Here is a 24,814-nt window from a genome sequence, read left to right as displayed (position 1 = left end):
AACGTTCGACTCAAGAACAGGGTATTTTACCTATTACCATTCGCGACTCAATATCTCGTTGTAATTACTTCGATATCGTTCATCGACTCTCGACCCGGGAAAATTATTTCTCGCTTGTGGCTACGCCCGTTCCATCGAATAATAAATTTAAAAGGTTTTACCTTTTAAATGTTACGTCCAATCTGTCCATAACGTGTCCTCTTCGAAAAATGAAAAAAAAAAGAAGAAAAAAAAGAAAAGAAAATGGTAGAAAGAGAAAAAATGCGTTAGATGAAAACGCGGTTGTCGTTTCCACGTATTTGCAATAGTATTGGACAGAGCGAGGAAGAGGATTAAACGGACGAACGGAGTGGCTAATAACCGCACAAGCAGCGACGTGAAAACTCGGTTCTTCCTTTTACGGTGCCGCTCCCCCCTCCCCCTCCCCCACGATCCGGTATGACACAATAACGCGGACGGTTAAATCGTCGATGTATCCTTCGTAAAATGGATTGAGATGTTCCCCCAATTTGCACCGCGCAGCGTTCGACAATCAAATTTTGTTCTATATCCACGAAACGGATAGAACGTCGGCCGTAGTCCAGTTTCGATTAAGCTCCTGTTCTCCCATATGGATTTATAGATTTCATTAAAACGATCGCAGCAGTTCCATTTGAAATTTTCATTAGCGCACAGATAAAATAGCGCAACCGATGGAGGATCCATTTAACAGAATCATTTTTACCGATCGTCAATATATTGTAGCGTTTAGGAGGGACGGGGAGAGAGTTGCCTTCGTAATCTCTCGTGTTTTCCAATCCGCTCGATCTTTTACCGTTTCGCTCTCTATGCAAACTTTAATCGTCTTTGGCAATATTTGCGAACCGTGTAGTCGTCTTTTTCATTTAAATTCATGACGATAGGATCCCCCGCGGTGCAAGTTGAAGTTTTAGAATGTCCTTGGCAGTGAGCGCCTCGACCGCGAGGGCGTTAATTCGATCGGTAACGTTCCGTCGTCAGTGTGGCTTCTACCACAGACGTGCGTGGTTCAGTCGCATCGCCTTACGGGGGAGTTGATGTCGCGCGAAACGAAGTAGTACCGTAACCTCGCAAAGAATCAGTGGTTTCGTAGCGCGTTCTGTGTTAAAATTGTTCGCATTTGAAACGACACCGGCCGTTTATCGATCGAATACTTTGGAAATAATATCACAATTCCAGAAACCCTTGAAATTATCATGTTCCCCGAAAACGAAGTTCGAAAATCGACAAAAATGTTCTATTAAAATTCTAAAATTTTTTATTCGCGGAATTTCTTATACAGCCCCCCAGCTACGTTATTATTAACGTCCCAAGCTCTAGAGCTAGAAAATAATACAACAAAAATCAGCATTGATGGACACGTCCATTCTGTGCCCTGGTTGTGGCTATACCTTCGATTCAATCTGAAATTTGTGCACAGTGACACGACTAAATCCACGAGAAGGGCAGGGGGAGGGACAACGAGGCCGAGCAAAATGCGTTAATTATTAAATAACACCCGACGGCGTGTACCTCGACAATCTAAAACACGAGTCGGCGGCGTTTCTATTTGCGAAAACGAGACACACGAATCAGACGCGCCTTCGTCCATAGAGAATGAGTCGGCACGACTGTGTCCCATAGTTAGGTAAATGGTGATATATCGCAAAGAAATCTGTGAGCTGAATCAACGATGATTTATGTTGAACAATTTCACGAAGTTCGTGTTTTCAAGAAATGGCTCGGGTGTAATTATCAAAAGCGTATTTTTAGGTTAAAATCAGTCGAAGACTGTTACACGATTATACTCCTACCGAACTACGGTGATGAATAATTGAAACGATCCTATCTTGAATAAATGGATATTTTTCTATTTTCTATTTTATCTTTATGGAAGTATTATCAATCTTTTAATCTGATCAGATATAATTTTGTTAATTGTTCTTGTATTTTCATGAAAGTATCGACAAATCGTCCGAACATGACTACAGTCGGACTATTTTTAATGATACGAAAGTTTTTCTTAGGAACTTCATTTGGTTTTTAGTTGTATGATCTATTTTGGTATCTCCACCTAGCTAAATGATCAAATAAATTAATAAATAAGTAACGCGTCAAGAATTGAGACGCGTCGCTACAAAAAAAAAAAAAAAATACAGCTCATCTGGCTAGGTCTGTGGCGTGATTTTCAGGCGAAGTGACCTTGAACGGCGAGAAAAAAGTCTTGCGTCTCGACCGCGATCGTAGACATATATACCAGTCATCCAGCGCCGAAGAAAAAGAGGTTCAACGAAATCCCTCGTCGATGAAGGAACAGGCGAGAAGGGAACGACGTTGATGAAACGCTCCGGCGGCAGTGAGCGTGTAACGCAACCTCGATGGATCGAGATAAAATGTATTCGCAGGTCCGATACCTGCGTCGTCTTTCACCCCCATCTTCCGTGCCTATACGCCGGTATCGCCATCTCCCCGCATCAACCATATCTACTCCTTTAATCCGTTCGAAACCTTATCTCATTGGCGAGATAGCCGGACCCCGGTCGAGCTGCACCCGAATCCATCCTCGGCCACTTCGTGTTCACCCTACCCCCCACCCACTTCTGCAAACCATTTTAATCAGGGTCGACGATCGATGCGGATAAGCGCGATCGAAGCTAGCAGGTAGTGCGGTTTTGTAGACGAGGATTTAATCGAGGGGTTCCGCCACGGTTTCGTAAACGGAAGCGTAGCGAGTGCGTGTCAATTGGTCTGGTATGCGAATAGTTTATGGTGGTCTGTGAATGGTCCAATTCGATGGGAAATAACAATTCCGTCGGCGATTAAAATTCGATTGGGTCAACGAATACCATTATCGCGTCCACTTTTTGTTACATTGCTGTTAACTTTACAATCGCCTGTGCCCGTGCTCGACCTTGCGGAGATCGTTTTAATTATACGAGAGATGACGAAGTTCCGTAGATGGCGCGCAGTTCGTATCACTTCGTGCGACGCTCTCTAATAATACGACAAAGTTCGTTGCAGTTCACGGTACACACGGGTAATTCGTTCCCGTTTGAGGAGTTTGTGGTTCTCGGTTCACGTTGCCACCCCATCTCCACAAATAACGTGGCGAGCAGAGTCATACCGATTACACGACAGTTACTGTAGCCATTTATTTACAACGTTCATTGGACCAATAGTCTTTCGTTCAATGTGAAATACAATTCCTAACTTTCTTTGAGAAAAGACTCCAATACGGAGCAAAAGTATCGAGATAAGAATTTTCCCCATTTCCGAATCAAATTCTTCGGAATATTTAATCTGGATGACAAAAATAGTAATTCTATATCTGCCGTACAGTTGTTCGCTAGACTATTCGTCTTTTGAATACGTTGGGGCGACGATGGGAAAGAGCGAGAGGGAAACAAAAACTGTGCTAGCAGTTCTAGGAAAAGTGGTGTCGATAAACAAAACAGGTCACCTACAGGGACAGTGCTCTGTTTCGCACCGCCTTTCGGATGTCTAGTGCTCCGTCCTTTGCGCGCCATAACGTTTCTTCCTCTGATTCACACTGTTCTCCGCTTACAGTCCTTCCGATTCGTTCTCATTCCACATCTCTCTCTGATCTTCGGTAAGAAAGAAATTAGAAACAACCGATCGGTGACCGGGTGTCTCTCTACTCTGTTACGTGGTATGCGTCAACTTCGAGCCATGGCCTCTCAAGGAATAAACTGTATTATATTTATACTGTAGCATACGCGGCTACGACGGTCAGTGATGGAAAAGGGGCGGGGGTAGCAGCGAGCGGATATTTCTCTAAGTTGACACAAAGCGCTGTAACTGTATATGTAACAACAGCCGATAATAATTATGTTCAGAGTACTAACATTGTAGTTCAACGATCCGAATTTAGTTGTATCGCAGATACGTTTATCGGGTGATATTTTAGTTTCATCGGAGTGTTGTGTTTGACGCATGGAACTGTTTTAACACTTTGACTGCCGTGCGTGTTTACAAGGAAATCTCAATCAGGTCACGCGCTCCGCTATATCAAGCGTACTTCTAAGATTGAAACTTGACTTCGTACAGCTATGTAAACATACTGCAGTTTATTAGTTACAATATCAGCATAATATTGTCCTTCGAAAAAATGCTTCTAGAATAAGCATTAGACGTAATTTAAAACGTAAAGAAGATAATTTTTTGTCCCAATTGCTCTGACCAACCTCAGCTTATATACAATGTTTTAAAATCTTACAAATAGTTTTCTATATAAACCACGTTTTTGTATTACTTTTACAATAATTTAACAGCCTTATTATATCCCGTAGAATATACATCCAAATGCCTACTAAGATCTTTTATAAGTATTCGTGATAAGTGGTCTATTCAGAACTTTCGCTGTCATCTGAATATAGATGGCGCTGTAGTTAAAGTGTTAATTAGGCGAATGCAGCCCCGATAGCGATTTCATCGGAATTGACTGCAGATAACGCAATTTCGTAGACGCGAAATCGGATACGACGCGCATCCCATTGTCTCGTGTTTGAAGATCACGTCGTTGGTCCAAATAACCGGGTGGGTGTTTAGTCGGTAGTAGAGATAATACAGGTCATGTCCGACTTACAGTCAGGTACAATAAAATAGCATTTTCCGTTAATGTTTTATTTTTGATTAAATAATCAATGCAAATTCAAATATCTACCAAATAATTTATTAATATTTTACTTGACAATTTAAACAAACGATTAATAATATAAATCATAAGTAAACAAACTTTATCGGTTGTGAGAACAGTCTCTGGTGTATTATATTTAATTATTCAAAAGTTATATTGCGAATATTTAACGCGGATCGTGCATTAAAATGTACACTTCCTTCGATCGTATCGCAAAGTACGAAATAATAATATAACTGCAGTTAATTATCAATTTCAGAATTTTTCAGCAATGCTCGCTCGTTAACGTCTTCCTCGCTCCGTGCTTTTGTTCTCTAAGCTTTGGTCCTGATTTTTGTAGTCCGAGAACGGAGAAGAAATAGAGAAAGTAACATTTAATTTCATGCAGGACGCGCACGGATAGGGAGATCCCAGCGCCGCCTGTGGACGAGATTTCTTTCATCATTTCTCGGTGAATGCATAATGTAGATGTTGCGTGTTCGGTTCACCAATCGTTAAGAACGTTGAGAACCAACCCCCCCCCCCCTTCTGTCTCTCGATGCACCTTCCGTAAATTCCGGATAAAAGTTTAATAGAGAGAACAATTATCTGAATTCCTGGAGGTGGACGCACTTCCGTTCTCGTGGGATGCGTCGTGGCTCGCCGGCCATAATGGCCCCCGATGTAATGTAATTGGATGCACTCCACCGGATATAATTCATCCCCATACGAACAGTCGCGCTGTTTACGAGTAATTTCGTTAATCGAAACATTTCTCCGTATATAAAACTTGTATATAAACACGGCTGGCCAAAATTGGGCCATCTTAGCACCATCATTTGGGTCTATGGTACAAAGGAATGGTAAAAAAAATTTCTAAGGAATTTAGATCTTCGAAGGTCGTTGGGAAAAGGCCTAGAATATTATTTGTAAAATCAATTTAACGGTCAATGCTTAACGTCGATAAAGAATACATTAACATTGTGTTCAAGTGACTCACCCTGTACAGTTCATCCAAGTATTATAATCGCAAAGTCACACTCTCAAATGTTACTTCACCGAGCGCCATATTTGTCGGCGCTCTAGTGAAAATACAGCGACATCTACCGGTATTCCAGATCCCACAAAGATAGACACGAAAAAGAGCTCCTTCTCACTCCCATCGATGTTTGGCCCTTTTGTCGGCGTCCCGATGTTTATTTCGCGGCTCTGGAAACTCTTTCCAGCTAAGCAGACAAGTGTTTCGCTTTACACGCGACCAACACTTTATATCGCGTTTCACGTTCTGTTTGATCGTGTTGTCGGGTTAGCTGCTGCTCGCGAAGACGAAGTCGTTGGGTCCGATTGTAATATTTAGCTTGGGAAGCGCTCGTCGCGGCTCGCCGCGATAAAGTAGTGGTCTTGAAAACACAAAGCGGACTGACAATGAAAAGTACATATGTACATTGTAAAACGTAACGAATTCACGGCACCGGTCTCCGTAATATCACGCTGCGCGACAAAGTCCACTTATTTTCCGTGCCGTGGAACGCCATCTACGGGGGGAAACAATGTACGATTCTTCATTAGCGGAGGACAATCCGTAGGAATTGATACTAGACGAGAAAAGGAAACGGATTCGGTGTCGTCTGAACAGACGCGCCCAAGGCGCGAGCAAGTAATATCGCAGTGATTAGTTGCCGTGTAGAACAATTATTGTAGAATTAAACTGGCCTCAAGAGAGGTCGGCTTAGCGAATTACACTATGCTCGAAACGATTATTGCCGCATTAATTTCGTTTTATGCGCCTTGTTGCAGGTCCGAGGCGCGGAATAATTCGGAGCAACGACTTTCCTCGCTTCCTTCCACGAAAATGGCCTCCTATTATTAGGCTGCCGTTGAATACCAGACGACCGCAATAAGCAAGACCGTCGGCCTTTAAAAAAAAAAGTAGGTATATATACCACACACTGGCACAGCATACACCCCCCCCCCCCCACACACACACATGTACGTTTATGTGCGTACCTCTTTCGTTTCATAATTCCGTCCTTTCTTTGTTTCCTCCTTGTCAAGTTCTTTTTTTCCCAGTACCGTGTAGCTTTCACGGCTCTGGTCCAGCAGCGTGTCTCGTGTCTCGCGTCTCGCTCGCTCGTTTCTGTTAACTCTAGCCACTCGGGGCGGGGGGCAGCACGCTCGCCGTTATTCGACAGTGAAATATTCTTGACGAATTCCTCTATTTCTGCGCTAGCACGGGAGTAATGAGCGCGAGAAAAATATTCGAGCTCTGGTTCCCGGGAATTATTAACACGCAGCCAGTCTGCCGCCGGCTCGCGGCCCGTAAATTGTTTAGACAGATATTAATACCGTTAAATGCGGCGCGTGGGTAAAAAGATTCTTCCATCTTCCCAGACATAGTGTCGTCGGCACAGCATCGCGGAATGAAGCTACCCGTAGACTTTTTAATTGGGGAAAGAAAAATTTCGTAACTTTTCGCTAATTGCCCTTGACCACCGTTTCGTCGCGCGTTCTCTCTCGATCGTTTCTATTCCGACCGTGACAATGTTTTCAATGTCCCGCCTCTTGTCTTGTTTCCCCTTTTCACTTCTCGTCTCTACCCTCCTCTCCCCTCGATCGTTCTCCCTACCTTCCTACACGCGTTGAAATTCGCGAGACGATAATGGACGTAGTAAATAAGCAAGTGCAGGATAAATTATAGGTGCGCTCACGCCTCCCATCCGCATTTGTATTGCGTCTGCTTAGGGAGGGGGCAGCTGCTGAAACCACTTAACTTAACGAATCCTGCGGATAAAGGGTTATGCTTGTCTGCACAAAGGAGTACACTCGAAAAAATATAATTAAATGCTTTATTCATAACTCTCTTTCGCCCGCTCTTCTTGTTCGTCGCGGGCTCTCCCTTCCTAGTCGCCCGTCCCCCTTTTTTTCTCCGCAAGCGGGGGAACCGGGGAGCGGAAGGGTGAGAGAGAACTGTACCGCCATGGTCGCGCGCTCGCGCGTTCGCTCGCTCGCTCGCACGAACGAACGGACGCACGCACGCTTGCAAACGAATATAAAGTGATTGTGTTCGAAATGCTCGAGGAAATGCGACAAACGAGCGCCCCAGCGTTTGCGTTATTACGCGCGAGAGCCGCAGGTGCACGAGAAGTCAAATTTATCGAGAAACAGGGGACAGTAGCGCGGAGAATGAGGCGAGCTTGGGTGTAAGCCGGGAGTGAGAGGGGGAGGTGTACGTAGCAGCCAATAACGACATCGAGTTAGGAAAAGTCGAAGGGAGATCCCGGTGAATATCAGGGTTAACTATACCGGCTGGTTTCAGCGCCACTCCTCTTTCAGCTTGCCGTCGAAATTACGTTTTCGAGTCACTTCATCCAACGGGATTTGCCTATGCATCGAGAGAGAGAAAGAGAGAGAGAGAGAGAAAGCAGGGAACTTCACCCTCTATCGGCAGAATTTTTGCAATACACTTTTGAATAGCCGCCATTGCTTGTGCTCGACCGAGCCGAGCTTTTCATCGGAACACGAGACGGTGGTGCGAGAAAGATGGGGACAGGCGGATGAAGGGGAAGGGGCGCGAGGATACAGGCTTCGAGCGATAACTATTACCTCCTGAAAGTGCTCGTTGCCTTGTTACCGTAGGAAAAAAAGAACCGTTCAGTGGCGTCGATATCTGATATTTCGTATTGTTTCGCGAATTTAGTGCTCTTTTATTTTTACGTCAAATTAATTCCACTTTCTTGATCCGTTATACGAATGGATACGGACGCAAAAGTTTACGCTGCCCGTGTGCAGGTTTTTCTGATATTATTCCCGTCGGCAACTTCGTGTTCTTTTTTTTTTTTTTTCGTTTGCGTATTTTAGCGAATTTAAGTACGGATTTTTGCATGCAAAACGAACCATAGAAATCTCCAATTTTTACACTCCTTTGAAATTTTATTACGAAAAGTGTTTTCTTCTGAAAATATATTATTTTTTCCACAAAATCATAATAAAAGCTACGTACATACACGTAGTAACCCTTGCAGCTGAACGCGAACCATGTAAACATAACGTAGCGGACAGAAAACGCGTTAAATAACTCCATACTCGCCTAACACCCTAGGGATTTATCTAACGATCACGATGGTTCGCATCTGCACAGTGTTGCGAAGCCATGGACGATTTACTCGCGATATTTTACTTCAGTTTCGGTACCATTAGGCCACGGTATGCGCGAATCCCAAGAATCCATTTCAAAAACCATATTCCACGCTCGAATATCTCGTAGCTGAAAGCTCGTAGCGGATTCTCCCTTGTACAGTGGTAAAATTGAAATATATCACGCAGCGGTCCAACACGTCACTTCATTGGAGGAAAACACAACGCCCCTTTTAAGGGGTTGGGACGAGACCCTAACGCTGCCGAACTCCGCGTGATGAGAAAAAATGCTCGGCCGCGAAACACGGTTGCCCCATAACGGTTCGCGTCAGGTATTTTCTTACGTAGAAGAAATGGGAACCGAGTTATTCCTAATGGGTAATAATTGTTACCCTAATATGTATTTGCTGCCCTTGCTCGGTGATCAGAGCGAAAAGAATGGACAAAAAACGGGGACCATAGAAAAAGCGAACGAACGAGAGCGGAATAGGAAGATAGGGTGGGGAAGAGGTAGACATACGCTGTCGACTCGGTGTGCAGTCGCACGCGCCCCTGGTATCGAACGAAAACGTCGCTACAAGGAGCGAGAAAGAGGGACAGTATGGAAAAGAAGGGGACTCGGTGGAAGAGAAAACGCCGCGTTGTTGCCGCGAGAACGTGGAAAGAGGACGGAAATACTGGGCGAGTCTCCTGCCGGCGAAACTGGCGCGATTCCAACGAACGGTAAAAGAAGAGAGGAATAGGGGTACATGTCGCGACACAAAACGGGTCCAGTCATTCTCGAAATAGGCGGCTGGAATGTCAGTTCTCAGTAGTGAGAGATACTCTCTGTACCTGTCCGCTGGTCGCTCTCCTCTCCACGGTCGTCCCTTTCTTGATTCTGTTCTTTATAATACGAGCGGAGGGAAGGAAAAGGCCACCCATGTCTAGGCCACGATCGTGGAAGGCGCTGTGAGCAGCGCAGAGCCAGCCCGCACAAAGGACCGTGAACGACAAGCGCGACAAGAGCGGGCCACCGAGAAAGATACCGATGGCATTTAATAGCTTACCTCGGAACGTTTTAGATAATGACTGGGTGGACCTCGAAGTGCCTTCTTTCGTTTGATTCCGCTCGGGGAACCGACTCTCCTCGCTCGTGGGACAGAGAAAAGAAGAGGGGAGAAAAACCGGGCGCACAGATAGATGAAAAGGAAGAGGAGAGCGAGCAACCCGGTGTTGGATGCTTGGACGGCAACGGAGCAGAGCGTCGGCGAAGCGGAATGATTGATACAGTTCTTTTTCACGAGCGTCTATAAAAAAAATAACACGACTGGGGGGAAAAAAAGGAAAATTAATTGCACGCGGCGTTAAATAGACGACGAAAACAAGTTGCGAGAACGCGCGGGTGTTGAATTCTTTATTTTTTTTTTTTCTTCTAAGACGCGCTCGAAATATGAACAAATTCCTTGACGGTTGAAATACGCAGGCGTCGTTTAGATGATAATTTCAGTCGGGGAAACGCGATGAAGTCCGTACAATCGGAGGAACAAAAATTCGTTATTATGAAAGTTCTTCTAGATATAACGTCTGCTACGAAAGGCACACAAGAACAAAAGTTGTCAGAGAAAATGCCCATTTAGCTATATCGGTGTTTCATTTCGGAATAGTTTCCACGCGTTTGTGAACCGGGCAAGCGAGCCGGAAAACTCGTCGAAGTGAGAAACATGGCGTTTAAACAAACAAAAAACAGGATAAAAAAAAAAAAAAGAAAGGCCGCGCGCGGTGGAAATGTTTTTCGCGTTGGTTTAAATTGAAACTCGGCGAAGCGCCGTATCTAAATGGCGAAAGCACTGACGACACGTTTGTATTCGCAATAGCGGCCGGCAAATTTGTTTCGTTCGCGCGAATTTTCTTTTTGCGTTCAAACCTGTGAGGAAGGCAAGTATTCTAACGGTAAAAAATTTCAAAAACATTTTTTTCCAAACAAAGGAACGCGTTTTAAGATTCTCTTATCGCGTTCTATGTATTAGCAAACAAAATGTTTTGTCGGATGAACATATGTGAACGTACGTAAAGCGGTAGACAGGTAGCCACCTTTATAAAAAGATTTCGATTCGAGCCTGGCGAGTTGTTTTTAAACATTTGTTTACCATAAATTTTTCAATTAATATATTTATGAAAATATTTTATTTAAATAATTACTTTCTTCGATGAAAATTTATATTTAACCGACGTGTCGGGATGTATTGTGTGTATTATATTAATTTATTTATAATATATTGTAAAAAAAGTTCAGAAAAAGATGACAGTGCATTTTATTCGGATCTCGACTTCGTAAGTTAAAAATTACACAATATTCGAATAAATTTTAAAATTAGTCGAAGAACATTCCGTCTCCGCTGAACAGGACACTCGAATTATGGTCGTGACTGAAATGCCAAACACTCAAAATATAATATCGCGTAGATTAGAATTTTTTTACGTAATATTCATTCACACCCGGTCTATAGAAACATTAACTGTCTTTAAACCACTGCACAAACATATACAATTCCCACCAAAGAGCTTGCTGCTACTGTTAAAATATAAAATAACAATTCTTCTGTGGGAAATGTTTTCACACGTTGCCTGCAGCCGGTCCCACGTTATATATATACCATGGCGGGCAAAAATTGCTGTTTCGTGGAAGTTCAAGAACAGGTGTACAATGTAATTATGTAATTTGAAAGACAAAAGTCAACATTCATTTGTTTGTTGTACAATTGGTAGCTTCGAATACCTTAAATCACAGCCAGTCAAATGTGCTCGCAGCACCGTGTAACTCTCCCTTAAGCGACAAAAACGTAATGCTACGTGACTTATAGTTTCTCGCTTGGTAACAAAAACACGACACGCTACGTGATCCGTGCGACTCACCACGATGCGACAAAAAAATTTCTATAACAATAGTTACCATTTCGCCATGAGACCAAAAAAAAGTAATACTACGTGATTTGAAGTTTCTCCAAAGGGGGATAATATTAAGTAACCTGTGCTTTACAAATCACGTACTACTACGTTATATTCGGATTTTACAAATCACATAGTACTACGTTATATTCGGATTTTACAAATCACGTAGTACTACGTTACATTTCGGATTTCACAAATCACGTAGTACTACGTTATATTCGGATTTTATAACACGTAGTACTACGTGTTTCGAAATTTCGTCGGATAAAGAGATTATTGTGTAATCCGTATCTTGAGAATAGCGTAATACTACGTTATCAATAGATCTCACAAACACGTAGTACTACGTGATGTATATACCGCCGAAAGCATAAATAAAAAATTTTACGTATTTGCCCATGAAAGTATTTTACGGAGACCTGTCCATGTTGGATTCACCTTGGAAGAAGGGACTCGACGTAGCCATCGTAATGTAATAACAATGGGCGAGGTTCACTTGTTTACGACTTTCCTGACAGGAGTTAACGTGTAACCATTTATGTCCGCGAAAAGTGGAGACACGAGATCGTTAACGCGAAGCGTAGACGTTACCTGACGTTAGAAGAAATACGTCGTGTTAGGACAGTAGCCGGCAATTTCCGTCTTGTTTTTCCCGTTTCCCACGCGTCTCGGTTACGATACACTTATGTCACCAACTCTTTGCACTATTATGGGAACGTATTATCCATTTATCGTAACATCGCCACGCGACCGCTCGCTAGGAAATGCGTGTAACACGTAATCGGCGAGGACGATAACGCGACCCGTTATAATCCAACCTGGGGATATGTTAATGGAGAGAAATCGTCCCGTCCCATTAGATTAAACCACGGGTATTCTTAGCTATTAAGGCGGAAAATTGCACCGAAATGAGAAAAAATTTCCTCCCCGCGCACTAACTTTCCAACGTGGCGCTTTTCGTCACATATTCTTCTCTTTTCTGCTCCGCTTCCTTCCTCCAACTTCTCCGCGTCCGCGGTTAATCGGTACGTAACTATAGCGCGGAGTCTAATTTCACGTCAGTGTCTCTCGCCTAGGAACCCGGGCTTCTAATTAACAGTTCAATGTTCTACGTACCACGTGTTTTAAAAATATATCGCAATAACCTACAAAAACCGCATCACGAGAGCATACCTCCAAAAAAGACAGATCAATACCATATTAACAATTTCGAGATTCCTCTTCTTTCCTCTCTCCTTTCGCCAACTCCTTCGTTGTTCTAAGAGTCGAATTACCGAAAGTGTTACCTTCGGGGAAGGTTAGGTTCAACGTTCCGCCGCGTAATTTCAAGACAAGAAAAATCGCGAACCGCGCATTCGATATTATCTCCCCACCGGCCGATATTATCAACCTGTGGCAGTATTCCACGTGCAGGACAGCGCGACCTGCATGCATAAACTTTCTATTTGTACGAGACTGCCGCGTGTGCCGCGTCGCGACACGAATCGTCCTTCTGCCGCGAAAGATTTCATGCGACTGTATGTGAACACGCGTGCCGCGCGTACTTCGACGGATAGAGTCGACAGTTTCACGCACACGAATGCGAGCGACGCGAATGTGACAAAACTTTTTCCCTGCATCGAGTCCACGAAAGTGGCAAGACTATTTTTTGTAAACCGAGTCCGCGAAGGATCGTTTACCTAGCGTAACCCGACACTTTTGTATCGATGGCCTTACCGAGAAATGGTAACGTTCGTGCGGCGCAGTAATTTTTCTATGGACTTATGCAGGATAAGTACAGCCATTAACACGTTCGCCGGCGTTGCATGACTATGACAAATCGCTATTTTCGTAAGCATTTGATCGATTCGAAATTCAATGTGTTAAAAAACAACGTTATATTATAATCGGATGGGTTATAAATTTACAAGGTAACTCGACCCTGGTCCGAACGAAAACCATCGTAGTCCGACGATGTTTTGATTTTACTCGGTGACTTTGTGTACAAATGCGTCCGGTCAATTTTGAGCTTCCCTCGCATGTGAGACTGTTCAGCGGGAACGTAGTAACAAAAAAGTGCGAGAGAAACTATAAATACAACGACCGACTTTTTGTGTTTAGTTTCGCACGTGTACGTTTATCCCCTTTTTTCATTCTAATTTATGAGTTCTCCCGGTGATTTCTAGCTACGGATTGGATCGGTTGCAGGATTTAAGAGCGTAGGTACCGAACGCATCAAGCGAACTCTGAAATATGAGCATTAATCTATTTTTCGACACAGTTACTGCTACGCTCTGCGATTTTTCACTCCAGAGTGCCTTCGAATCTCTGGTTTATGTATTCTCAACTTTGTCGGCGTAGCAACATTGTCACGTGTACTACTTAGGTAAAAAATGATATTCGGTTAACCTCAAAGTTAACCGATATGTTTTAAACATGGACGGTGATACCTTTGCTCGAGCAATAAGCACGTGTAAAATATAGTTCGCGGCAATGAAATTATGTAAATAGAAGTGTAATTAACTCCACCCAATAATTTCCATCTTGCAACCGATGTTTAATTCCAACGTGAATTACGTTCAGTATTTTTTTTATTAGTTTCAGTAAATTTCATTCTACTCGAAACGAGAGAGAGGGGTGCTATGAAACTTCTGCATTCGAAGTTACTTATTTCCTCTTTTAAATTTACATTCACCGTACTGAGGTATTCGTAAGGATCGTTAATGCGGTCGTATTCTTAATCGGCAAACTTTGTTATTGGACTTTTGTCGTTTTAACGACATTGTGGACGCGTGTTTCCATTCTTGAGAATCAATGTCACCAGTCCGCGGTGGTGTTTTTTCGTCCGCAACAAATGGCTTCTACGCGGACGGATAAATTCGCGGGAATGAAATGCGTGTGTGCGACGAGGCCGTCTAGCTGTGAGCGTAAGTGCTGCTTCCACGTTGCGCGGCGGATTCCTGAGCTGCAATTGAGTACCACTTCAATGTGCTTACACTCACGAGTATTATACGTACAACGCATCGCTACAATTATCGTTATATAGGACCTCCGCCGCAAATAGCACTTCGTTTATTTAATCAGTTCGACGCGTTTGTTCTCCAGAAGGAGGGAGACCCTTCTTTGTACTATCGCTATCCTTCTATATTTTATCTCGCCTCCCTTTCACCTACCCTCCCTCTCGCTCGCTCTATAATCACGTCTGTTTATTATTGTAGTAGTAACCGAGACAAAGCAACGCTAGAAGCCGGAGTGCGTGTAAATGGGAGTGGCAGTTATACAAGTTGTTGACAAAACGTTCATTAACCTTTTCACTGCTGTCGAAGACATTATATATGTTCGGTGAAATTACTCGTCGTCTGTTACAAACACTCGATTTTCCAAATAAAATTTATCGAACGAGAAGTGTGTTCCACTGAAATCACCGACGTATGTATGAATATGTATTAACGAAAAATAGAATAGCAAGAGAAATGGACTAGTTTGTTCTTTTTTTTTTTCCCTACGACAAACGTACACCTAAACTATTCGGCAGTTTTAATATCGACCGTCGATAATAATAGAAACCGGCGCGTTCGATAAGTTACTTTTTCAGCTTTTTGTCATAAAAGCGTCCGACACTGATCGAAAGAGGACAAAGGCGCGCAGCCATTTTAGACACACTTTTTGTTCCCTTTTTAATCACTCGTCGATACGACATTCCCATCTGACGTGCTGAGTGGTTCGGGAGGGAAAGGAACGATTTTTTCGTACGCCGAATCATGACGAAGCCAACGAAAATTGCGTCCGTACGAGGACAATGGCGCGTGATGGACCTTAAGGCCAACATATAAAATATAAATATCCTTCGACACCGACAGAGCGCGTTGTGTACATCATCAGAGAAGAAATGTCGCTTTTTATTCCTCGTACAACGATATATTAATTATAATCATTTTACAATACCGACTGTTGTTACCATTATCAAATATCTTCGAATTCAAACACAGAAAATGTTTTAACGAAAAACGAAGGTTTACTAATCCGATTGAAATCTCTCTTTTCTATTTTCATCTCTTTCGTACATATTATATTTCCTAAAAAGAAAAAATAATAAATCGATATACTATTCGCTGCGCGTGATTAAACGTATGGGACATTTCGCGACTTGAAATTTTCATATAAAAAATTCATATCGTTCGAAAATATGTCACAGTCACGGTTTATTGTTGAAGAATAATTTTCGATTAAATCCTTCGAAACATGCGAAATTTGCGACACGAAATGAAAAATAATGTTGACCGAAACGTACATCAATCTCTCGCGAGGGTTCGGTTTCGGTTAGGTAAAAAAGGAGGAAACCAGACGCTATCTGTACGCCCGGAACCTGAACCAGCGTGTAATCGCGCGAATGGTCCAAGAGTATACTTCTCGCCAGAACGTCGACGTCTGAGGGTGCAAAATTGTACATAAGACGGAGCGGCGTCGCTTTGTGCGTATTTTGGCGCGCTCCTACAATTAAACCAACCCCCGTACTCATTTCGGCGTTCTTATGAGAACGAAAGAAGAACGCGGACTGTGAGGAGCGATGAAAAACGATTTCACGTAAAAGGCAGACGTCTGGCTGAAAATGTATCCGGTTCGTCGGGATCACGACGTATACGCGCTAGTCGCAGTCGAACCTAACCTTAACACATATCCAGTCCTTGATCGACCCTCGACTACCATCTTGGTGTAGAGCAGTGGTTTCCAAACTTTTTGAAAGGCGGACCACTCGAACGAGAAAAAAAATTTCCGCGTCCGTGATTTAATCTAAGGTTCAATTTCTTTATTCCATTTTAACGTATAATATTCCGCGCTTACACGAAACCGATTTTTCTCCGCTCAAAGGCAATTGCAGGTAATTAGAAATAATTTAAACCGTAAAATAACAAGCTAATTTCGCGCGCGAAATTATTTTTAACGAACCACCGCACGAATCGCTCGCACAATGTGTACTCGTGAAAATTATCACGCGACATTACGTTCCAAGCGGCATTCATTCGTCCGATCTATTACGGAATACATTCAATCAGCACTGTTTGCCTGCGACATTGTAAACAGTGGCAGTCGATGGTCGGTATATCGCGAATGCTCGCCACGACGATCGCGGTTAATTTGCCCGTTGACTTCACCGAAACAGCTCAAATACTAAATTAACCACAATTACACACCCGGGCTTATTAATGCGATGCAAGAAAAAAAACAAAAAAAAAAAAGAAAGGAGGATCGTTGACGCGCGGATTCGCCTGCACGTGAAATCATGAAAAAGCGTACAATGTTTGAAAACAAAAGCGGAATAATCTGATCCGCGCGCGACCGAATGGAAGTACCGCTGTTTATGCAAACGTGACCCCGATGCGTTGATACACGCTGCGAATGTAATTGAAGTATCGCGAGAGCATTCCGGTTCCTTCGACTTCCCGGCGGATAATTAAAAAACGAGACAATGTTGTTTCATTCGCGCCTGCTCGTAAGCGCTATTTCGACGTCGATGGATAAACGAGTTTCCAAAAGGAAAGCTGCTGACCGAATGAGAAACTTACGAGAATAGTGGAAAACGAGGAGGAGGATTTTCGTTCGAGAAAAAATGGATAATGGAATTCATATTCGCCCCAGCGACTCGAACGAGGTTAATCGAATTAAAGATCGAACCCCGCGATATGCATGCAGATTTGTCGTTCAACGACGCTCAAGAGGATTTTCAAGTCTTCGTGTGGCTGTTTTCGCAAGAAAATATTTTAACCCGCGAAGCCCCCGAGTCGTAGCGGCAAACACCACGAAACTGAAATATCTTTTCGCACGTGTCACGATTCCTTCGGTCGGCAACCTAAAGGGAATTGAAATCTGTTTTATCGACCCTCCTCGAAATTTCATGGGTTTCCAATGACTCTGCGGTCGGATCTCCGATCCGGAAGTGTATTTCACCTAATTCCCAGGAGAAGAATTCGATTCGTTTACCGTCAAGAGGTTCTATGTTTGCTTTAAAACCGCCCCGACGATTTCTTTTATTGTAGCGTCCCAATTGCCGCTGACCGTTTTCACATAACTGTCACCGGGTATCAACACACCGTTCCCCGTTTCTTTTACGAATCTGAGGTTAGGAAATTTCGAAGACTGAAATTTCATGCTGTCGAGAATTACACTATTGTTAAGTAATATTTTTATAGTAACATTCCATGAGTTAGCAGAGTGATAATAATAAATATTATTTCTTTACACATTAAGGATAGTAAAGAGACGTGATAAATATCCAATGGTTGGAAGAATCGTACTTGTTTGAAAAGGACACACTCTGATATTTATTATTTTACGAAACAAATATTCCGGATAGAATTGTCAATTCTATCGAATAGTCGTATATTTTGTGCCAGCTCTAGAATCGTATTAATAATTGCAACGTCAGTCAATTACACCGAGCGTAGAACACGCAATCCATTTACCGATCGTTATCAGACAGCAGCAGCTTATCTATACGCAGGACATTTCGTCCATAGAGAACAATGGAGTAGATTCTCCTATCTACACTTGCTTACATACACTTTATTGTACATTTGGCCCAAACGGTTCAGTCCATGCAATCCCAGATGCACGGAAGGCTTCCGATTGGCGACACGCATTCTACCAATGGGGTGGTAATGGGAACGCTCTCCTCTGCGCCTTTCAAGCATCTGTGGAGCAGCACGAATAGAATCATTTGAGCTGAATGTACACGATTACGATTCGTGCGAAGTTTTCCAAATGTTCGCGACCGAGAACAGAATATAATTGTTTTTCTAAAAGACGTGAAACTTTCGTTTCGAAACGAGCGTCTATGTTACCCCGAGGAAAATTCTTTAGCAGAAAACAAGAAGTTGGAACAGCGCCTCTCCCGTTCTAGTCTGTAAAAGCTGGGAAGAAAAAACAGTTATTAAACAATATTGAAATAAAAAAAATGCTTTCTGTAATATTTTATTATTAAAATCATTCATTGAAAAGTTTTTTTTATCGTCAATAGTGAAAACGTTTAACACAGAAATATGAGCTTGTATAATTTTATTAACAATACTTTATACTTACAACGTCAGTTTTTATTAAATTATACTAAAATATAAAAGTTTTGAATAACCATTAATTATTAACAATATTAATAACTATTTAATTTAAATTGAGTAAAAAGTTTCAAAGTAATGTAAGAAATTTCACGAGACGGTACGGTTTGAGAAGCACTGAGATAGACAATTTTTCAAGTGCAATTGAGGAGGTGGCTTGAGGCACGTCGATCGGAAAGGGGACTGATAATTTCAGCGGGTGTAGAACTTAATAAAGAAAGTTGATAAATTCTCGGGTTCGGTATTTTGTCGCGTGGTTAAGTGGCGTAAAGGGCTCTGGGTGTTTGTCGATGGTTCCGCGAGTTGGCCGCCGACCGTTATAGAAGAAATTCCACGGTAAAGCTCGCGCGCCGGCTGGTTAGAATAAGGGCCTCGCACTAACTTCCTGAACTCCGGGCGAGTATCGCCCGGCTTAATGAAATTCTCCGTCTGGTAGGAAGACTCCGGGAACAACTTCGCGTCTTTATCGTGAAAACGGCCAAGGAAAGCTGCCAACTCCATTTAGAGGTTGCTATCATTGCGCAGCCCAGATATGCCGGCAGGTCGTTACGCCCGGAGCAGCAAGCATTACTGCACAAGCAAAGAGCGCGTTTGCGATGTTCACAGTGCGCGCCCGATCTATCTTACCGGGGGCGTTTGTATAAAGGTAATTTAACGATAAATATATACAGACGCTCTGGTGGAGAAGAGCGAGAAATACACGGCGCGAGTGACGTGGGGTTAGAAGAGGATTTAGAGGGAGGGAAACAGAGAGACACGGATGCGCGCTAGTCAAGCGTGGTCCGTTTAACGCTCCCGGTACCAGCGCCATCTGGAATTGTCTCGAGACAACAAATCGTCCACCAGGATCGCTTTCGTCGCAGTTTTCTTGCTAATTCGTGTTTCACCACTTTCGCGCGAGAACGACGCAATGAAGCGAGACTCGTGCTACACTCGTTATTAAAGCGGATAAAGGATTACAACCTATCGAACCAGGAATATGTAAAGTGCTGCGGTTAATATTCATGGAATCGTCATTTCGATTTGTACTTGTTGAGTGTTATACATATAGGCGTTTACGCAACGTCGTTAATCCATCTCCTACTCGTTCTGCGCGTTTTATATTCATTTGCGCGCCCTAACAGAATGGAGTACCGGTGAGCAATCCCGGTGGTAACGTTGCGAGAAAACAAATCGTGCGCCATGTAGGTGGAAAATTCAACAGGTTGGAAAATAGAAGACCTTAGATCCGACTGGTTCTAAAATTGAAGCCGCTCGACAAGGGAGAAGAGAGGTGTACCGGCTTCCCTACTCTCTTCTTGCACCCTTCTCCTTTAACGTTGCCGATTCCTTTTGGGTCGGCTTTGCTTTCGTTTCTCGTGTTTCGTCTCGACCTTCGATTCTCTATTCGCGAAGTGAAAGTTCTGTTTACTTTAATATCCTTTTCTTGCTTTCGGTCGGCTCTCGTTCCTCCGCCGACACGATCATCCCCTCCTCCCCTCCTTCGTGCATCTTCTATCCCCCTCCGTCTTGAGTCGTAATTCTCGCACTGTTTACATTTTTTTCTCTCGGTTGTCCCCGTCTCACGCTCCGTGTGTGTCCATCTTTCTTCTGCATCGTTCTTTCGTCAACTCACTGCCATCGGATACCCGTTCCACTTCCTCTCTCTCGTTTCTTCTCCCCTGTTCAAGTTTTTTTTATTTGTCTCCTTTTCAAGCTATCTCTTTCTGCGGGATCTTTCAGCACGGGAACCCTCTAGGAGTTCGAACAGTTGGGAACCCCCCGGGAGAGTGCCTCCTACTGGATATTTCCAACCCCTTCGAGTAGCTCTTGTAACATCGGTAATACCTATTATATTAAACTCTCGCAGCGAAGGGAATGTATTTGAGGGCTTTGTTAAGTGCAAATGCACAAAGCCAATTTGGAACGACGTTTTAATCAAAAGTTGTCATAGTAACCATTTGTGCGCCGTCCGGCGATTAAAGCGGAACCATCGGCGGAAAATATTTGTATCCCCGCGGTGATTTACATGGGGCAATTAAGCCCGGAATATGCGCTAAGAGTACTCGGCAACAATGACCTCCTTCAAACGCGTTTGAATAACTTTTAATGCGTTCAAAACGTATCAGCATACTTTCTGTAAGGCTAAATATTTATTCTCCTTCCGACGGGTCCCTTTGTGTACAGTGTTTTTGTTGACACGGAGTTGTTTGCCTACGGCCGTTCTCAAACAACAAATGTGTTTTTAAATGGTAATTCGAAAAAAGACGATGATTGTTCCAATCGTAACAAAGACAATGTTACACCCAAATAAAAATGAATATACAACTATTGTATATGGACTACTTCGGATATTGTATTACAAGATCCAATTTCGACAATTTCGGTACATTTGAACCGTAACTGTTACACCTAAAAAAAACTTAACCGTAGTTTATTGAGATTAAAAATGAAGTATACAAGTCCTCTTACCTCGTGTTTTAAAGAAGTCGCGCAATAAAATCTAAATAACCATAAATTTACACGAGAGAGAAAAGTTTGTTTTTTTACAATAAAAAATCGTTACTTTTTGCAATTCGAGATCACCGAACAATTTAAGACTGATTTATCAAATATCTTTGATACGTGCAAGCACGGAGAAGGGGTAAAAATTACATGCGCACGTTTACCATTAACGAAAACCCGTTTAATCTTTCCTATTCTGGGAACGTGTGAGCACCGGGTTAGGGATGCGATTTGATCGCGGTGGAAAAATTCCTACGTGTAAATCATAGAGGACTAATATTGAAATCTTAAACGCTCGTAGTTCACGGAATCGTCCGAAATTCCTCGTTAAAATTCAGTTTCCGACCCCGGTATCAGAAACGGTTACCATAATGCCTGGGTCTTCTCCTGTGAACGATCCTAGATTTTTATCGCGAGCGTGCAAGCGACGCTAGAACAATATCATCGAAAGCAAATTCATAGCTCGTGGGAAAGGAATGCGTGGATCCCGCGAAGTAGGGGAAGTATAAACGTAGATGGAAGAAGGGAAAGGAAGGAACGAAGAAGAAGAAGAAACAGCGGTGGCATCGTGCCAACGATCGATTGCAAGTATACCCAGCCGCGTGTGGCTTTGGGTTGAACATCGAGGAAGCAACTCGTAGGGAAAACGCATATATCCGGGGTACACGTCCGCGGCGTGGTCGAGGGGGTTAATAAAACCTGTCTGCACTCTGTATGCGCTGCGGATCTAAAGTAAACGTAGCGTATGCTTGTACTACGAGACAAGTTACGTATCGGAAGGCTTCTTATCGCTTCCCTCTCGTTTTTTCGTTCGATCTTTTCTCGTTACTTCGTTTTGTCATTCTTCGGCGGTCCTGCTTGTACATCTTATCCCCCGGCATCCTCTTCCACCGGTTTTATGAACGTTCTTTATCTTTCTGTATTCGCTTTCGTTCGGTCCTTACCTCACTCCTTCCACAGTGTACCCTCTCCCTTGCTCTCACGCTCCTTCTTCCTGTTTTCCTTCGCTCTAACCGATCTCGTTCTTTCTCGCTCCTACCACTCCGGTCCACGTCTAGCGTCTCGTTCCACCTGACCCTCGACTATGTTGCTCTCTCGCCCTATTGCTTCGATTCCTGTTTCCCGCTCCTCTTCGCTGTTACTTCCTCGCCCCGGTCCTCACCGTTTACCTACCTCTCCCTCGTACCCCTTTACCAGTGCTCGCCGTTCCTTCTTTTTCCTCGTTTTTGTGCCCGTCCCTTGCGCTCCTCTAGTCTCTGCCCCTTTTTGTTCTTTCTCTGTATTTGGCCCTCTCCTGCCTCCTACCCTCCCCCCTCCCCCTTTCCTCGTGTGTTCAGTGCCTAGACTCTACGATATCCGGAGCTTTCTGGAAAGATGGGCTTTCGCATTAGAATATTAAGGCCAACTAAAGAGAAAGAGGAGATCGGGGGCGTAACTTCCTGCATTCAACGATGAAGGGTTGTACTTAGTGCTCGTGCGTTCGATAAGAAAAATATCAAGTTACATTAAGCGCCCATAAATTACCGTCGATCAGTCGACTACAACTTATCATCGATTACGGGCGGACGGTAATGCAAGTTAGACTGATCAGTGTAATTAATAATTTCTTACGGATGAGATAGGTGCCGGGCTGGCTGGCACTCGTGTAATTTATCGAAAGAAAATTACTGCCCGAAGCGATGAGATTTCAATTAACATTTTTGTTCGGCTCTCATCGATCCTGGAATATAATCCACCGGGTACAAAATGGAACTGAAATTTTGTAACGAATTTATAGCAAGGTTACAATGTAATTAAACGATATTTTCCTTCTGTTTATTATTTTTGTTGTCTAATTTCTTTGTTTTACAATTGCACGACTTAACCTATTGCACAGTAATGTTTATAAATACATTGTAATATTACGACGAATTCATTAAGAAACCATGGTCGGTTACACGGAAACATTTTTTATCCAACCTGTTTGCGTACGAAGTATCGGTTAACAATTCGGGTGGCATAAATTACCAAAAATGTTTCGAAACGCGGTACGATAATGATGGGTTTTTAAAACGCGTTCTAACTGAAACATATTTCACGAATAAAATCCTGTTCAACCAAATGACACAAATATCAGTTACATCGTTATATTTTGTGTAAACGCCGTTTGGGAGAGCGCGGCTCGATTTCATTACCGACGATAACGTTGCGAGTTAACGTTATCAACGGACGGCGCAACGATAAACAAACACGGTTCCCAATGACCGTGTACCGCGCATCAAAAGCGGACATTGCAAAATTCAAATGCGGCTAAGTTCAATTTATAAAGGCTCGACACCGTCGGGTATCTTTAATTTAAAGCGTCGTAAATTAGGCTCAGCTTGATTTAAATTTTCACGATTAAAGTCAACGCAAAACCACTATTATACCTAACGCGTATATATACATCTATACATATATATATATATATATATATATATATATATATATATATATATATATATTTATTTATATTTATGTGTATACATATAAGAAAGTTTATGCTAAATTATGGCCTGGCGACGAGATGGGATGTATATGCGGCGAAAATTTTGTATCGGTGGTGCGTTGCATCCCCGAGAATGCTCGGAGCGTAATTTTATAATGTTGGGGGAGAGGAGCAGAGAAGAGTCCCGTTTCTAGCTCGTCTGCGCCTCGTCTCCAGGCAGGTTTCTGACCCGAACCCGATCCGAAGTTGGCCCGAACTTGGCTCCTCTCTATCCTCACCCCGAGCTTCGTTCAGGCTTCGGCTTACCTCTTGCCGCACATCTTCTCGGCCAGTTAACTCAATTATCCGACACACTGTAACGAAATATTTCCTGAAAATTATAGCCTTTTTCCGAGTCTATTCCGCGTGATCAGATTACCAGAGGGCCGGTATACCACGAGTTTTCAAATTTGCCACGAAAACAATCGTAGTGGATTGCGGCGATTACCCGCTCGTTTGCTTACACACCGATACTTGTACACTCACCGAAGGATTACACTCGCTAATTCACGAAACGCTTACCTATTACTCGAGAATAATCTTAAACGATACTGCACTATGTATACTATACAATTAAGTACGGTGAATAGGACCTAGAGGGCTTAACTAAATCACCGTAGAATTTCTACCTATAGTTGCGACACCCTGGACGATTAATAACTGACCGACTGCACGTGCTCCATCGGTATTTATCCAGTTGATCAATTCCGAGAACGATCTCCCCCCGATGGTTCGCTGCCAGTCAAGGTCGGACCACCGTTTACATTGTTGACCGTTCGTAAGCTCTGCAACACTCTTAGAGGTTAGCAAAGAAACGTTCTCAATTTTCTCACCACTACACAATACTTGTTAAATCCGTTCGTCAAGTTTCATTTCGTCTTGTATTGAAAGAAGTGTAGAAAATCGAGAGTCTGTTTTGAATGTCTGAAATGAAACGAGTGAAGCGAATGAAAAGAGTGGCTCAAAAGGTTTTCGTTTCGCTTAAACGTTTTTCCGCCTGTTTGCATGCGGCACGTTCTTAGAAATCGTGAGCGTAAC

General features: G+C 43.1%; 1 long non-coding RNA gene across 2 annotated transcripts in view; it reads left to right on the top strand.

Annotated features, from left to right (window-relative positions):
* The window catches only part of LOC143148266 (uncharacterized), a 42,860-nt gene that overhangs the window by 1,465 nt on the left and 16,581 nt on the right, over window positions 1-24,814 (top strand). Inside the window, exons 2-3 of one of the 2 annotated variants that reach the window (XR_012992442.1) lie at window positions 6,431-6,562; window positions 14,896-15,155. This is a non-coding gene — a long non-coding RNA (uncharacterized LOC143148266). Of the gene's footprint in view, window positions 1-6,430; window positions 6,563-14,895; window positions 15,156-24,814 lie in introns of those variants that run through there. The other variant, XR_012992443.1, reaches the window with a different exon arrangement.

The sequence above is a fragment of the Ptiloglossa arizonensis genome, chromosome 6 (genome assembly GCF_051014685.1).
Source record: "Ptiloglossa arizonensis isolate GNS036 chromosome 6, iyPtiAriz1_principal, whole genome shotgun sequence".
NCBI classification, from domain to species: domain Eukaryota; kingdom Metazoa; phylum Arthropoda; class Insecta; order Hymenoptera; family Colletidae; genus Ptiloglossa; species Ptiloglossa arizonensis.
This window is presented reverse-complemented; position numbering and strand designations above follow the sequence as displayed.